Raw genomic sequence first — 17755 nt, 5'->3', positions numbered from 1 at the left:
ATCCTGCCGAGGGTATAACAGCTGGCCAGCTTCCAAAGCTTCAGGGCACTTTCTATGTGCCAGATTGTCTGGCAGCTTGAGCTTAGCTGACTAAAAGACAAATTTTGGAGCAAAGCCTTTCAGAGCTTTACTGCCATCAGAGTGCTTCTCTGAAGCTTTTGAGGACCGATTGTCAGCTTGTGCTGTTTCTTTGCTGTGCTTGTGAGTCTCCCTTTGGGAGAGAAACTTCCAGTCAATATTTTTGTTTATTATTAATACTTTCATGGGCGACCGCGGTGGTGCAGCGGTTAGCGTTGCCACCTCACAGCAAGAGGTTCTCCGGTTCGATCCTCGGGTGGGGTGCCTTCTGTGCGGAGTCTGCATGTCCTCCCTGTGGTTGTGTGGGTTTCCTTCAGGTGCTCCGGTTTCCTCCCACATCCCAAAGACATGCTGTAGGTGGATTGGACACTAAATTGACCCTAGGCATCAGTGCATGCATGTGTGTGTGCCTTCTGTGGAAGGTTGGGCATCGGGCTGGCAACTCAACACCATAAAACTCGACTGCCAATCATGAGTGGACAGGTGATCTGCTGTGGTGACCCCTAACCGGGAAAAGCCGAAAGAAGAAGATTATTAATACTTTCATCTTCAGGAAAGTTATTGTAAGGCTAGGAGTTTGTTTTCCAAGGGATTCTGTAACTCCAGTTCCAGTTATGATAAGAAATAAAATAAGCAGTTTTAGCGAAATACAGGTAAACAGACATTTCAGAAGAAATGTTGAGGAGGTTTCATGAAGAATTCTAGAAACTCCCAAAACCTAGGACAGTCCAGTAAGTCAGAATGACTGTTTAAGAGACTGTGTTCCCCTGCTTCCACCCCAATGGCCCCTTTTTTTACTTCCAGAAAGTCTGAATCTTCACTTTTTCCTTTGGCAACAGATGGTTTCAGACAAATATGTTGTGAAAATCATTCATCAGGGTTATAGATGGCAGAGGGAGGAAATTCCTATAAACCAGGGATTCATTTCTCATCCTTAGGACCAGACCGTCTTCATGTGATCTATTGAAAATCAGCCCTTGAGCCAAGCATGGAGTTTTAGAACCAGTTCCCCCTTCCCAGGTACTAAAGGGGTTTTATTCATAGGTTCATACTAGGCTAATGACCACCAGGGTCTTTACAGCCCTAACCTTGCAACTCAACCCAGTTTTGTCTCAGAGTTCCTTGGACACTTGTGGTGGGGTATGTTAGTAAAAAGGTATCCAAGGGTTTTGTGGGGGGATATATTAGCTGGGGATTAATTTGCTTACTGTTTAGATTTTGATTTCCATTTTCTAGTAATTGCTTTTTTGATAGCCACCATAATTTGCAATTTCCCATCCAGTGATTAAAGATTATTTTTAAAAGGGTCAGGGATGATCTTTGCTTCACAAAGATGAGGAGCTTATTTCATAGTGCAGGGATCCTTTGACAAATATAGACCCCTCCAGCAGGTTCTGTTTGTGCTGTAGACAAAGTTCTGGTCCTTTGATCTACTGTTTCTGGTGGTGCTTTTCTTCCGGATGTGCAAGAGATTCATCAGAGCTGGATATGAGGATTCCTTGAATGCAAGGCATAGATCACCTCTTTGTAACCTGTAGGAGACTGATCAGAGAGATAAGACTTTAAGGCAGTCTGTGTATGACAGGGTATGTATACCCTGGATTCTCCTGTTGAGGAACCTTTGAGGGTATTCCAGTTGTTGTAAGTCCCTAGTTAGGTGTCTACCAAAGGAGGCATTGTACTCACTGATGTGTCTGATAGTGGCTGAGTAGAGTTGGTAATATTACTTCCTTAGACTTGGGTGCTATAACCTTGCTTATGAGCTAGACAACAAAGAATGATTTTCCTACTATCTTGGCTACATGTTTTTCGAATCCCAGATTCCTAACTATCGGGTCAGCTTTTAAGGGTGTTTTATCAATGAAGTAATTAATTTGGCTGCACACTTTCTCAAAGGTCACTATAATGTGTTTCTTTGCATTGAATTTTAATTTGTGGCTTTTGCATCCAGTCATTTGTTTGCTGTAGACCATCTTGTAGGATGCTGGTGCCATGGAGAGAATCTGTGATACCTACTGCGATGCCCGTGCACTGGCCCAGCAATCAAGGAGCTTCAATCCTCACCACTAACACCAGACAATGATTACTGACCAGTTGCTTTAACCTCGATGGTAATGAAGTGCCTGGAGAGACTGGTCAAAGATCATATAGCCTCAATCTTACCTGTGTCACTGCATGCACTGCAATTTGATTACAGGACAAACCGCAGTACAGGGGATGCCATCTCACTAGCTCTCCATGAAACACTGACCCACTTAGAAGGCAAAAACTGCTATGCAAGACTGCTATTCATCTATTTCAGTTCTGCCTTCAACACTGTTATCCCTCAGAATTTGATATCGAAGCTACTTCAACTGGGCATAGACTCTCAGTTATGTAATTGGATTCTGAGCTTCCTTACTGAAAGTCCTCAAAAGGTTCATGTAGGAGACAACAGCTCTGGAAGTGTCATCCTGAACACAGGAGTACCACAGGGGTGTGTCTTAAGTCCTCTCCTTTTCACGCTGCTGCCACATGACTGCATGGCCAGACATGAGACGAATAGGATCATCAAATTTGCGGATGACACCACTGTTATAGGCTAGCACTAAATGTCAGTAAGACAAAGGAGTTGATTGTTAACACATTGCATTTAAGTTACCTGGCACTTGCTCACTAAAGCAAATATATAAGTCAGCAGTAAAAAATTAAAAGCACTACACCCTCACAAACTCCCCTTGAGTACCTTGTTCCCCATTGGCCCTTTTTTTTCAATTATAAAGGATTTCCCAATACTATTCTAGCATGTCCAAAGGTCAGTTGTCAATCTCCTCTCCGGTCCAGCTGGTGAATCTGGGAATCTTGAGACAATGTTACAACTGCCTCATGTACACAGACAACCCTCTCCTCCTCCTAACAAATTCCAACACATGTGAGAGATGCAACCATATAGCCATACTGGAGGCTAAGCTCTCTCAACTCAGTACTGGCGAAACCAGTCAGGAGGAGAAGGAAACCACACTCACTACAATTCCAGTCTCACATAGACCTACCATGACAGCAAACCAAACGCATAAACACACAAAAACATACTTGGAGGCTCTAAATAAAAATCTGCCTAAGCAGCAGAGACCTCCAAAGCAGACACCCAAGCAATCACTACCCCAAAACAAAACACGTGCAACACATAGCTCACAAAGCCAGTGTGTCGAACAGTCACAGCCCTTAAGGCTAAACAACACACCTAATACACTTGTAATAGGTGACTCTATCATCAGGCACACTGACATCCCGCTCACCAGACTGAACAAGGAGAAGGTCACGGTGAGCTGCCTGTCAGGCGCTAGGATCTGCTACATAACACAAGCACTCAGGTCACTCCAAGGCAAGTACAAATATGACTCCGTCATTGTCCATGCTGGTGTGAATGACCTGAGATGTACCTCCCTGGATTACATGAAAAGAGACATAGAGAAGCTCTCTGAGCATGTACCCCAGGCCGGTATGACCCTGACCTTGAGTAGCATCTTACCCTCACCAAGAATGATGCCACAATATGAAGACAAGATGATCAATTTCAACAACTGGCTTAAGTATTGGTGTCATTCAAAGGGGATCCAATGTCTATCAGCCTGGGATGACATGCTCGACAAGCCACGATGCTTCGCTAGGGACGGCTTGCACCTGTCACCCCTAGGCTTTCGGATATTGGCAAAGGCTCTTGCCACCCCCATTGTGCCTTTTTTAGGCAAGGCTCAAAAGACAAACCCACCTCCATAGGTATCACAAGGGATAAGAAACTAAGAGTAATGCTACTCAACGCCAGAAGTCTAAACCTCAAGATGTACACACTCGAAACTCTCCTTAGCATGGAGAACATCGATATCTGTGCAGTAACAGAAACCTGGTTTAAGGCTCCCGAGAGCACCCCAGCACTACCAGGTTATACCTCATACCATGCTTTTTGGCCCCAAAACTAGGACCGAACCACAAAAGGAGGGGGGAGTATCAATATTCGTCAAAGATACCCACACTTCCAGGTTGGTGGCACAGCACGAAGCATCAGAGACTATCCATGTGCAACTAACAGTGGGTAAAACTGCCTTCCAGTTTATAGCCTGCTACAGACCACCCACCCAAACCCAGGAACCCCACTTGGCCTTCCTGAGAACACTGGAAAATATGAAGGTCTCTCCAAACACCATTATATTGGGCGACTTCAACTACCCAAACATAGACTGGGAGCATTACTTTAGCTCCAACACCCTAGCCCAAAGGTTCCTAGAATTTATAAACTCAAATGCTATGGAACAACTTGTTACCACTCCCACAAGAGGGAAAACATACTGGACCTGATCATCACTAACATGGGGACTCTATGCTCCAGACCAGAAGTGTATCCCTCACTGGTAAGATCAGACCATAAACTAATCTCACTGTATATTCACATCCCGACTCCACCCCCTGCCCTGAAAACCACAGTGAAAAACTTCTCTAAAGCAAATTTCACACTCCTCAAAACCGAGGTGGAATCCTTCAAAGCCCCCAGGCCTGTGGAAAATACAGCCCAGACCGCAGAATCCTTTATAAACGCATTCTATGAACACCTTCAGGAATGCATGGATCATGCAATCCCAGATAAAACCAAGACCCAATCCTCCAAAGGCAGACGTCCTGTTTGGTGGACCCCAGCCATAAACAAACTATACAATAGAAGGAGGAAGCTACTACATGATAGAGCAAAATTCCAAAAAGGGAAGGCATCTCTGATCAGTATTAGCAAAAAACTACGGGCACTCATAAAATCGTCTAAGGCCAGCTTCGAGAGAAAAAGTGCACAGGACACTAAGGATAATCACAAGGCTTTCTTTAGTTATGTTAGGAACCTGGGTGGGAATTCCCAGATATGCTCAGAATTAGTCCAAAATGACAAAAAATACACTGAACCCACAGACATTGCCAACATCCTAGCTGACAGGTTCAGCGCAAACTCCCCCCCCCCCCTTCCCACCAAAAAGGCAAATATCTATCCCAGCAGAGTGCTGCCCCCCTGACATGTCAGATGCTCAGGTAAGAGCCACCCTCTCCAAAGCAAAAAACACAGCATCAATGGGACCAGATTGTGTCCCATGCTGCGTCCTACATGAACTCCAAGAAGAGCTAAACCCAAACATAAAACTACTGTTCAATCTCAGCCTTACTACAGGATATGTACCCAAAGAGTGGCGTACAGCAACAGTGGTCCCTCTCCACAAAGGTGGTGCCTCAACGGATCCTGGAAACTATCGCCCCATAAGCCTGACTAGCTTGGTCTGCAAAGCTATGGAAAGGATCATCATGGACCTCATAAATAAAGATACTGGGGACCTACAGACACTAGATCCTACCCAGTTCGGCTTTGTTAAGGGCAGATCCTGCCTCTTAAACCTGGTTGATTTCTTTGAAACAGTCACCAAGGCCATTGACGAGGGGAAGGTGGTCCAGACAGCCTACCTGGACCTCGCAAAAGCCTTCGATACAATACCCCACTCGGGCATTGTAGATAAGCTCACAATATAAACCCCTATGTCACTAGATGGGTTGCAAACTGGCACAAGGGCAGAACACACATGGTTAGAATTGCTGGAGCTATGTCAGACTCCAAACCAGTTACAAGTGGCATCCCACAAGGCTCAGTCCTGGGACCTCTCTTGTTCAGTATATATTTCTCGGAGGTACAGGCCAACACAGAAGGACTGTGGCTGATCAAGTTCGCAGATGACTGCAAACTTGGAGCCATAATCGATTCTCCAGCCGACACAAGCATCCTCCAAAAGGGCCTCATAGAAACAGACAACTGGTGCTAGAGCCATGGCCTCAAGCTAAACGCCAAAAAGTGTATAGTCATCCCCTTTGGCAAAAACAAAGTGCCCACAAATTACCACATAGGTGATAATCCATTAAGTAGAGAAGAAGTAATTAGGGACCTGGGGACCCAAGTTGATAGCAATCTCTCATTTGACAACCACGTGGCCAAAGTGGTTAGAAAAACATTTTCTATAGCCCACCTAATAATGAAGGGATTCACATCTAGATCAGGGGAGGTCATAGTGCCTCTTTACTCATCCCTCATCAGGCCCATAATTGAGTACAATGCCCCTTTTGGGATGTACCTTACCAGACACCTGCAGCAACTGGAAAGACCCCAAAAGTACCTCACCAAGAGGATCAAAGGGCTCAAACAGATGCCATATGCTGCCCGGTTAAAGAAACTCCAGCTCTACTCAGTGGCATACCGCCTGCTCAGAGGCGATCTGTACCTGATGTATAAAGCCATGTCCAACCTGGAATTACTGGACATGCTGCACCTCAGAAAATCCAAATCCCATCGAGCTACGTGCTTGAGAGACTTGAACCTCAACATTGAAATAAATAGGACATGCTGGAGGGACAGATTCATAACCCAGAGGCAACCTTTACTCTGGAACAAAATCCCAGTCCAGCTTAGGCAGAGTCCCTCACTGACTCTCTTCAAGAGGAATCTTGATGAGTGGATGGGAGATCGTAGGTTTACCCCAGGTATCACTTCTGTGTCACTGTTAGACAGAGGCACAGTATACTAACCTCGAAAAAGGGCATAGCAAAATTAATTTAAAATGGGTGGCGAAAGCCAAACACACTCTGGCTAGGTTTATAAATGCCCTAGCGCAGATAGCCTAGCATGAACCTATGAACCTATTGTTGATTTCAGAACATCTCAAGTACCACACAAACCTCTAGTGATGCAAGGGATGGCAGTGGAAAGGGTCAAGAGTACAAAGTTCTTGGGTGTTCATATCACGGAGAACTTATCCTGGCCAGTCCATGTATCCAGCACAGTCAAAAAAGCTCTGCAACACTTGCACTTTCTAAGGAAACAGGAAGACAAAATTACCAAGCTCCATACTTCAGACCTTTTAGAGGGGCACCATTGAAAGTGTCTTGACCAACAGCTTTGCATTCTGGTGAGGGAGCTGTACCAATCAGGATCAGAAGGCTCTCAAGAGAGTTGTAAGGGTGGCAGAAAGAATCATTGGCACCTCCCTTACACCTCTGGTAGATTTACACAAATGCCGGTGCATCAGTAGGACCAGAAAGATTTCCAGTGATCCAACGTATCCTGCCAGTGCAATATACAAACTGTGCAGTAATTCAGCCTGTTCATAGATATGCTGCTATTGTTTCAATTTAACTTTGACAATATTACTGTTCCATGTCTTCCTTGTCTCCTGTTCTGGGATGGGTGTGGGTCCCTGCTGTCCTACTTTACTTACTAATTGATACTTATTAGATTTCTACTGTGATATTTTAATAATTTTTCTCTGTGTGCTACAGTTTCCTGCGTTGAGAACGAAGCATTGTAATTTCGTTCATCTACACTGCTGTGTAGTTCTGAATGACAGTAAAGTTTTCTTTGACTTTGACTTGATAAGTCACACTTATCTTAGTCCTACCCATGTTAACTGAATATTAGCAGCTCTTATCCTTGTATAATATGCCATGAATATGTATTTGACCCTCAGTTACAGTGATTATACTGCGTGATTCATTGGTATACGTTTGTATGTAATGTCTGATGTGTATATAATGTGCTTCATTATTATTTAATTCATTTCTTTATCATACTGTATCTTTAGAGTTTACTATTTTATATGTTTATACTACTTGTGGAGGTTTTCTCCCCTGGCCTCTGCTGAAAAAAGGCATTTCCTCAGTCGGACTAACCCAGTCAAGAAATGTCAAATAAGTAATGTAATGTAATTAATTAATTAATTAATGCAAATGGCCCAAATGTGTGGCCTGAGTTTACTGGTGAAAGAGATTATGAGAGTGAAACAAGGAGAGAGAATAATTTGTCCTCTGAGGGGTCGCTGACTACTTGCTTGACTTGCTTGTAAGAAATCGTATTCATCAGATCCAAAACTTATGGGCATATACCCTATGTTAGAGGTGTAGAAGCTCCACTCTGTCACTTGAAATCACCTTAGGATTAGAGTTATTGTGTATAGGAATTTCCTCTCAAACATTCAGGAATCTTACAAGATCATCTGGTGACATGGAGGGGATTCTGTGACAGGGTATAAGTTCAATGTTTGTCCTATTGATGGTAGACTGAAGTTCTACGAACTTGATTTGTAGGTCTGTAGGAATCGGTCTAAATGAGATGTGGCTCCTGAAAATATAGAGATGTTAACCCAGGTTCCATCAGGTCCGAAGGCTTGGTAGGCACAAAATATAGATGTGGAGGGAGAGAGTTTCTTTACATTTAAAGTAAGCATCTGTAACTACACACACGCAGACAAGTTGCAGATGCAAAAGCAGCGCAGAATTGGGAAATGTGTTATTGAGACTCCTGATGTTGGGAAGAGGTACCTTACTGTCATCTAGTTTAGGGGTAGATGAAGTAGCTAAGTTGAGGTGTCTTTTACGTGGACTCTGCCTTAAGAAAGGGAGCTGTAAGTGCAGCCATTTTTGCCAATGTGCAGAAACCCTTGAAGAAATGTAGGCCATCCCTTGCAAGATAAGGTAGACTGTTGGACTGCCAGTCCTCTTTCCCCAAGTAATGCATACTGGATCCCCCTGGAATGACACCAGGCATTTATCCAGTTGTTGAAGCCAATTTTCTTCTCTTTATGCCAGAGTCTTATCTGCATCTGTCACGTGCATAGAAAGTTCAGATACCTTCTGCATGCCCCTCAGTGTTTTGCACCCTAAGTTCTTCACTAGATAAGCATCTCCTCTTTGGGCCTGCTGCTGAAGGAAAATACAAAAGACTAGAGAAAGTTGAAAGTATGCAGTCTGTCCAACAGATTTTTCAAGCCCAGGCTCATATATTCAGCTGGAACTATTCAGCAAAATCTTGGCAGTTGTATCCTCAGCGAGGTAAAAGGTAAGAATAAGTCAGGTAGGGGAAGAAAGAAATGTATCCTCAGCGAGGTAAAAGGTAAGAATAAGTCAGGTAGGGGAAGAAAGAAATGTATCCTCAGCGAGGTAAAAGGTAAGAATAAGTCAGGTAGGGGAAGAAAGAAATGTATCCTCAGCGAGGTAAAATGTAATAATAAGTCAGGTAGGGGAAGAAAGAAATGTATCCTCAGCGAGGTAAAAGGTAAGAATAAGTCAGGTAGGGGAAGAAAGAAATGTATCCTCAGCGAGGTAAAAGGTAAGAATAAGTCAGGTAGGGGAAGAAAGAAATGTATCCTCAGCGAGGTAAAAGGTAAGAATAAGTCAGGTAGGGTAAGAAAGAAATGTATCCCCAGCGAGGTAAAAGGCAAGAATAAGTCAGGTAGGGGAAGAAAGAAATGTATCCTCAGCGAGGTAAAAGGTAAGAATAAGTCAGGTAGTGGAAGAAAGAAATGTATCCTCAGCGAGGTAAAAGGTAAGAATAATTCAGGTAGGGGAAGAAAGAAATGTATCCTCAGCGAGGTAAATAAGAATAAGTCAGGTAGGGGAAGAAAGAAATGTATCCTCAGCGAGGTAAAAGGTAAGAATAAGTCAGGTAGGGGAAGAAAGAAATGTATCCTCAGCGAGGTAAAAGGTAAGAATAAGTCAGGTAGGGGAAGAAAGAAATGTATCCTCAGCGAGGTAAAAGGTAAGAATAATTCAGGTACGGGAAGAAAGAAATGTATCCTCAGCAAGGTAAAAGGTAAGAATAAGTCAGGTAGGGGAAGAAAGAAATGTATCCTCAGCGAGGTAAAAGGTAAGAATAAGTCAGGTAGGGGAAGAAAGAAATGTATCCTCAGCGAGGTAAAAGGTAAGAATAAGTCAGGTAGGGGAAGAAAGAAATGTATCCTCAGCGAGGTAAAAGGTAAGAATAAGTCAGGTAGGGGAAGAAAGAAATGTATCCTCAGCGAGGTAAAAGGTAAGAATAAGTCAGGTAGGGAAGAAAGAAATGTATCCTCAGCGAGGTAAAAGGTAAGAATAAGTCAGGTAGGGAAGATAGAAATGTATCCTCAGCGAGGTAAAAGGTAAGAATAAGTCAGGTAGGGGAAGAAAGAAATGTATCCTCAGCGAGGTAAAAGGTAAGAATAAGTCAGGTAGGGGAAGAAAGAAATGTATCCTCAGCGAGGTAAAAGGTAAGAATAAGTCAGGTAGGGGAAGAAAGAAATGTATCCTCAGCGAGGTAAAAGGTAAGAATAAGTCAGGTAGGGGAAGAAAGAAATGTATCCTCAGCGAGGTAAAAGGTAAGAATAAGTCAGGTAGGGGAAGAAAGAAATGTATCCTCAGCGAGGTAAAAGGTAAGAATAAGTCAGGTAGGGGAAGAAAGAAATGTGTCCTCAGCGAGGTAAAAGGTAAGAATAAGTCAGGTAGGGGAAGAAAGAAATGTATCCTCAGCGAGGTAAAAGGTAAGAATAAGTCAGGTAGGGGAAGAAAGAAATGTATCCTCAGCGAGGTAAAAGGTAAGAATAAGTCAGTTAGGGGAAGAAAGAAATGTATCCTCAGCGAGGTAAAAGGTAAGAATAAGTCAGGTAGGGTAAGAAAGAAATGTATCCTCAGCGAGGTAAAATGTAAGAATAAGTCAGGTAGGGGAAGAAAGAAATGTATCCTCAGCGAGGTAAAAGGTAAGAATAAATCAGGTAGGGGAGAAAGAAATGTATCCTCAGCGAGGTAAGAATAAGTCAGGTAGGGGAAGATAGAAATGTATCCTCATTGAGGTAAAAGGTAAGAATAAGTCAGGTAGGGGAAGAAAGAAATGTATCCTCAGCGAGGTAAAAGGTAAGAATAAGTCAGGTAGGGGAAGAAAGAAATGTATCCTCAGCGAGGTAAAAGGTAAGAATAAGTCAGGTAGGGGAAGAAAGAAATATATCCAGCGAGGTAAAAGGTAAGAATAAGTCAGGTAGGGGAAGAAAGAAATGTATCCTCAGCGAGGTAAAAGGTAAGAATAAGTCAGGTAGGGGAAGAAAGAAATGTATCCTCAGCGAGGTAAAAGGTAAGAATAAGTCAGGTAGGGGAAGAAAGAAATATATCCTCAGCGAGGTAAAAGGTAAGAATAAGTCAGGTAGGGGAAGAAAGAAATGTATCCTCAGCGAGGTAAAAGGTAAGAATAATTCAGGTAGGGGAAGAAAGAAATGTATCCTCAGCGAGGTAAATAAGAATAATTCAGGTAGGGGAAGAAAGAAATGTATCCTCAGCGAGGTAAATAAGAATAAGTCATGTAGGGGAAGAAAGAAATGTATCCTCAGCTAGGTAAAAGGTAAGAATAAGTCAGGTAGGGGAGAAAGAAATGTATCCTCAGTGAGGTAAAAGGTAAGAATAAGTCAGGTAGGGGAAAAAGAAATGTATCCTCAGCGAGATAAAAGGTAAGAATAAGTCAGGTAGGGGAAGAAAGAAATGTATCCTCAGCGAGGTTAAAGGTAAGAATAAGTCAGGTAGGGGAAGAAAGAAATGTATCCTCAGCGAGGTAAAAGGTAAGAATAAGTCAGGTAGGGGAAGAAAGAAATATATCCTCAGCGAGGTAAAAGGTAAGAATAAGTCAGGTAGGGGAAGAAAGAAATGTATCCTCAGCGAGGTAAAATGTAAGAATAAGTCAGGTAGGGGAAGAAAGAAATGTATCCTCAGCGAGGTAAAAGGTAAGAATAAATCAGGTAGGGGAGAAAGAAATGTATCCTCAGCGAGGTAAGAATAAGTCAGGTAGGGGAAGATAGAAATGTATCCTCATTGAGGTAAAAGGTAAGAATAAGTCAGGTAGGGGAAGAAAGAAATGTATCCTCAGCGAGGTAAAAGGTAAGAATAAGTCAGGTAGGGGAAGAAAGAAAGAAATGTATCCTCAGCGAGGTAAAAGGTAAGAATAAGTCAGGTAGGGGAAGAAAGAAATATATCCAGCGAGGTAAAAGGTAAGAATAAGTCAGGTAGGGGAAGAAAGAAATGTATCCTCAGCGAGGTAAAAGGTAAGAATAAGTCAGGTAGGGGAAGAAAGAAATGTATCCTCAGCGAGGTAAAAGGTAAGAATAAGTCAGGTAGGGGAAGAAAGAAATATATCCTCAGCGAGGTAAAAGGTAAGAATAAGTCAGGTAGGGGAAGAAAGAAATGTATCCTCAGCGAGGTAAAAGGTAAGAATAATTCAGGTAGGGGAAGAAAGAAATGTATCCTCAGCAAGGTAAATAAGAATAATTCAGGTAGGGGAAGAAAGAAATGTATCCTCAGCGAGGTAAATAAGAATAAGTCATGTAGGGGAAGAAAGAAATGTATCCTCAGCTAGGTAAAAGGTAAGAATAAGTCAGGTAGGGGAGAAAGAAATGTATCCTCAGTGAGGTAAAAGGTAAGAATAAGTCAGGTAGGGGAAAAAGAAATGTATCCTCAGCGAGATAAAAGGTAAGAATAAGTCAGGTAGGGGAAGAAAGAAATGTATCCTCAGCGAGGTTAAAGGTAAGAATAAGTCAGGTAGGGGAAGAAAGAAATGTATCCTCAGTGAGGTAAAAGGTAAGAATAAGTCAGGTAGGGGAAGAAAGAAATATATCCTCAGCGAGGTAAAAGGTAAGAATAAGTCAGGTAGGGGAAGAAAGAAATGTATCCTCAGCGAGGTAAAAGGTAAGAATAATTCAGGTAGTGGAAGAAAGAAATGTATCCTCAGCGAGGTAAATAAGAATAAGTCAGGTAGCGGAAGAAAGAAATGTATCCTCAGCTAGGTAAAATGTAAGAATAAGTCAGGTAGGGGAGAAAGAAATGTATCCTCAGCGAGGTAAAAGTAAAGAATAAGTCACGTACGGGAAGAAAGAAATGTATCCTCAGCGAGGTTAAAGGTAAGAATAAGTCAGGTAGGGGAAGAAAGAAATGTATCCTCAGCGAGGTAAAAGGTAAGAATAAGTCAGGTAGGGGAAGAAAGAAATGTATCCTCAGCGAGGTAAGAATAAGTCAGGTAGGGGAAGAAAGAAATGTATCCTCAGCGAGGTAAAAGGTAAGAATAAGTCAGGTAGGGGAAGAAAGAAATGTATCCTCAGCGAGGTAAAAGGTAAGAATAAGTCAGGTAGGGGAAGAAAGAAATGTATCCTCAGCGAGGTAAAAGGTAAGAATAAGTCAGGTAGGGGAGAAAGAAATGTATCCTCAGCGAGGTAAGAATAAGTCAGGTAGGGGAAGAAAGAAATGTATCCTCAGCGAGGTAAAAGGTAAGAATAAGTCAGGTAGGGGAAGAAAGAAATATATCCTCAGTGAGGTAAAAGGTAAGAATAAGTCAGGTAGGGGAAAAAAGAATTGTTCAGAAAATAATGTTAAGTCAAACCAAAGGGAGAAGTGTACAGAAAGGTTGGGACCTTCACTTACAGAGGGAACAACCAAGAGTCAGCTTGCCATCTCACTCCTTCCTTCTGTACTTCTGAGCACACCCCCCCAACTATTCATTCACTCTTCAGAATGCTTCCTGTTCATTGAAAGAGAAAGTTTGAGGACACTTAGCGTTTTTTTGTGAAAAATGCTCAACATTGGGCAAGATCACAGAGTCTTGAACATCTTTCTCCGAAGATGAAAGTTGCAGTTTCAGAAAAATCCCAAGATGCATTCCGCTGGTCCTAAGGGACTTGTTAGATCTTATACTTGCTGACTTAAGATATATGGAATGATAAAGTTCTATGGAGAAAGTGCCCTCTGGAGAGGAAGGTGCCGGGTTGTATTCTAGACTTTTCCTAGTACCACGAAAAGAAGTGGCATGGTTACCTGTACTATAATTAACTAAACAAGATTCTCATTGTTACAGAATTCAGAAAGCTTATTCTTGAAAGCCTTCTGTCATTGCTTCTACTTCGGGTGCTCCTGGTCAACATAGACCTAAAATATGTCTGCCGTTACATCCCCATAGCCAAAAAACATGAAAGTTCCTCGGGTTTATAGGAACACTTCCAGTTCACTTAGCACCCAGAATCTTAACAAATACCCAACTCCAGTAATCCCCTTTTGCAGGACAAAGGGTATTTACATCTACCATTGTCTGGATAACTGCCTCATCCAGTCGTAATCCATTCAGAGAATATGCAAGGCTTTGGACTTTTTATTGTACAGCATTGCAAAAAACAGTGTTCTCTAAGTGTATATAAACACACACACACACACACACACACACACACACACACAGACACACAGACACACACACACAGACACAGACACACACACACACACAGACACACACACACAGCTTTCTGCATAGAATTCAGGCCCCACTGAAGGTTATGGAGTTGAGGAGAAAAGGAAGATTTCTGACCCTAATGTCTTAAAATGAAGAGGAAGAACCCTGCATTGAATGGATTTTCTCTCTCCTTTGTTTCAGATCTTCAGAGACATTAAAGCTAATTGTCAACAGCCTGGTACTCAGGCTGTCATCCCACAAAGGGTAGATAGTGTCTTGAGACTTCCAACTAATAAAATGTAAGTAGTGGTCATAAAACACTTTTTTATTACTTCCCTTTCCTTATTTGTAAGGAAAACGGTACTTTTAACTACATTTCATTTATCTAGTGTTAAAGTGGTTGTTAGGGCCAGTAACATGGTTGTCAGAGCATTGAATTACAGATCCCACGTGATCATTAATGAAACTTCCAATTCAGGTGTATTCAGAAACTACCACAATCTGACACCAAGGGTAAACTTCAATTGAATGATAAAATAGGAGTCCACATATTAAAGTGTGCTTACAATGCTTTAAATGCATACTCCACGTTGGCCATGTTCGGTGTTTTGAGAAAACATGCTTTACTCAGGGCTTGAAGATGTTAAAACTATTATTGAATACACCTTTTGCTAAGAATTTACTTTTAGGTCAGCCTTCAGTTCATATTCTAACAGACCTTGATAGCAGGTACAAAATGAGGTCCTTATATTTTATACCCCATCCAACAGTTTCAATGAATTGTTCAAGCAGCAAAAGACCTTTTTACCCTAAGTGGATACTTGACCTAAAGTGGTCTCTCTCAGGTAAGGATTCCGGAGAGAAATTAAAGTAATAACAAGGAGCCTCTAAGTGACTACACCTTGCATCCTCTTCCTGTAACTACAGCTTGGAGGCAATTTAACTTACCAACATGGTTCATAGGTAAGTACTAGGCTATTGGCCCTAGGGCCTATATAAGCCTAGCCAAAAAGGTACCCTAGCTTTCGCCACCCAAGAAAATTATTTTTCTGTGCCATGCACAGATTCTACACACAGAATTAGTACAAAAACGTCATTAATTTTATTTTACACACGCACACCATTTTCATCAGATCATACAAGCCTTGTTATCAGTGAATCAGCTATTGGAGAAAAAGTGAATACAGTTGGTGAGCTTTAGTCAGAGAGGGCTTGATTTTACTTCAGGCTTTTCCTACACCACAGGCAGAGCCTTGTGATCAGTTCTACACTGATAACCATTGAGCAATTACACTCTTGCTAAAGATGTCAAAACTGGTAACATTAAAACAGTTCTTCATTGCATATATGAGGGTCTTACAAGGCAGTGAAAGGTACTTTACCGTCACATTGCAGGAATACATTACTTATATATTTCAAGAGATTCAACATAGATCATTTTCTATTCTAGTTTGCAACTTTTCCATTGATGTGTCAGTAGTTCCCAAAGTACTTTACAAGATGTTTTTGTCATCTCTTCTTTCCCTAGACAGCTTTTGGCATTGTAACAATACTGTACCTGAGGGCTCTGAGCTATATGTTGACTTGACCTGGTTAATTTTGCCAGACTTCACATGCAAAGACATTAGTGAGACCTCAAATTCCCTAGAAGTAGCTTTGCTAATGGAAATTTCCTATCCACTGTACCTGTCCAAAGAGGTGTCCAAGAGTAACTTGGGTCTATATAACGTTGTCGAACTTTTAAAAGTTCGAACACCATATGGTCGACACCATATGTTCGAACTTTAAAAGTTCAACAGCGTAATAAAAAACCCCACAAAAATCTTACCTGAAGGTTGTAAGCAGGTTGGCAAGCCCCCTGCATCCCCCACACCCCCTGCTACTTAAATATACCAGCTCCGAGATTGCACTACATTGCAGGAAAGGGAAAGCTTCCCTTATGGAGATCTCCGTTGAAACATTTGAACTTTTACAAGTTCATATGGTTTCGACCATATGACGTTCGAACTTGTAAAAGTTCAGCAACATGAATGAGACCCGAGTAACTCAGCAGTTGACCGCAGAGTCCTTGGCATGTAGTTGAGGAGCCCACATAAGCAGCTCAGGGCAGCTGATTTCAGTAGAAATGGGCTGATGTTCTTCGTGTTTCACTGTTGCAGTCCTAACCAATGGGTTATCCGGCACCCGGTAGCCCTTGATCGGCCAGAATACCAAAGGTAAGTAAATATGACATCGGCTGCCGTCGGTTGTAAAGGACGTCAGGACGTCCGATACAAAAGAAGTCAGCCAACGTCACTTCTTCCGGCTTCCTTGCTGCAGAGCCCAAAGCAGAAGCATTTCTTGCACGAGTGCCTGTCGGCAGTTTACCTTTTTTTGTTTCCGACTACAGAGTTGAAATCTACTACAGCTAAGTACCCCGTTGGGCATCCTCTTTTCTTGCCTTAACAAATGTCAGAAAAGGTTAATAATTGTCTTACCTGTGGAAAGCAGATTCCCCATAGAGATTTTCTTTCCCATTGTATTATTTGCTTAGGCCTTGACCACAACGTTCCTAATTGTGATCTTTGTGCCTCCTTTAATCTGCATACTATTCGTCGTCAGGCTAAGATTTTAGCTAAACATTTTGAAGTTTGGCCTAAGTTTGTCAGTATGGCGTCCGCTGGTCTTCAAGCTTCGGATGTACCCAAGAAATGTAAGGATAAGGACTGCGACAAGCTTCAGAAGGTTAAGTCCTCGGATGATGTTAGGATGGTTGTTAGTCATGCAGTAGCCAGTGAGGGACCTTTGCAGCCCCTGCAGTCCGCGGATTTTAAAATACAGGCCTCGGTTGAGACCATTTCAGAGTCCCCTAGGCCCACGGCCTCCATTTTGCCTTCTGACCTTTTGCCTGTCGTCTCTTCAGCTGGATCCGGAGCTGCTAAGCTGACACCAGGGTCCCAGGCCTCCGTTCTTCATTCAGACAGCAAGCTCATACCGACAACCTCTTCTGCAACTTCGGCAGTTGCCAGGCCTCCCGAGTCCTTCAAGCTTGCAGGTAAAGTTTCCAGTCGTAAGTCTGTGAAAAGGCAGGCTTTAGTTCCTTCTCGTTCCCCTCCATCCCAAATGGTTAAAATGGCTAATGACCTTTTGACTCTTATTAGGGGTTCACAGCCTCCTCCTAAAAGGAGTAGGGATGTTTATCCTGAGGCTTTGTCTTTTTCTGGTTCTGATTCTTCTAGCTTTTCTGCTGATGAAGAGGAAGTTACTCAGGTTTTTTTCTCCTTTTGAGGATTCAGATGCAGAGGAGTCCATCCCTTCTGCCTCTCCTCCAGAAGATGTTCTTCGTGTTTCACTGTTGCTGTCATTACATTTGGGTAATCCTGCTGGAAGGTTACCCTCAGCCGGCCTGAATTCCAAAGTCTTGGGTCCTGCATCAGCTGTTGTCGCCCCTTCCCTGACGTCAGGTCATCAGGGTTATAAAAGAAGCAGATGACTCCATTTTCTTCAGTCTTTCTTGCCGCGCAGTGCTTGAAGCAGTTCACAAGTGCCAGTCGGCCGACTCCTGAAATTTACAGGTTTGAGTTTCAGAACCGAAGTCTTCAATAAAGCTAAGTACCCCGTAGGGGAAAATTTTTTCTTGCTCCAGACCGA

The 17755-nt window shown here is 42.5% G+C and overlaps 1 protein-coding gene and 1 long non-coding RNA gene across 6 annotated transcripts in view; both read left to right on the top strand.

Moving 5' to 3' along the window:
• BRCC3 (BRCA1/BRCA2-containing complex subunit 3) overlaps nucleotides 1-17755 on the top strand; it is a 1142218-nt gene that overhangs the window by 761761 nt on the left and 362702 nt on the right. The window lies entirely within an intron of this gene.
• LOC122789994 lies at nucleotides 9998-13928 on the top strand. Of its 2 annotated transcripts, none has more exons than XR_006362902.1 (3): nucleotides 9998-12866; nucleotides 12914-13090; nucleotides 13137-13928. It is a non-coding gene; the product is annotated as an uncharacterized LOC122789994 (long non-coding RNA). The 2 variants fall into 2 exon arrangements; XR_006362901.1 differs by having other exon boundaries at nucleotides 9998-12913; nucleotides 12961-13090.

This window comes from Protopterus annectens, chromosome 15.part0, assembly GCF_019279795.1.
Source record: "Protopterus annectens isolate FY-2018-M chromosome 15.part0, PAN1.0, whole genome shotgun sequence".
NCBI lineage: Eukaryota > Metazoa > Chordata > Ceratodontiformes > Protopteridae > Protopterus > Protopterus annectens.
The sequence above is the reverse complement of the archived record's forward strand: the minus strand, read 5'-3'. Positions and strand labels throughout refer to the sequence as shown.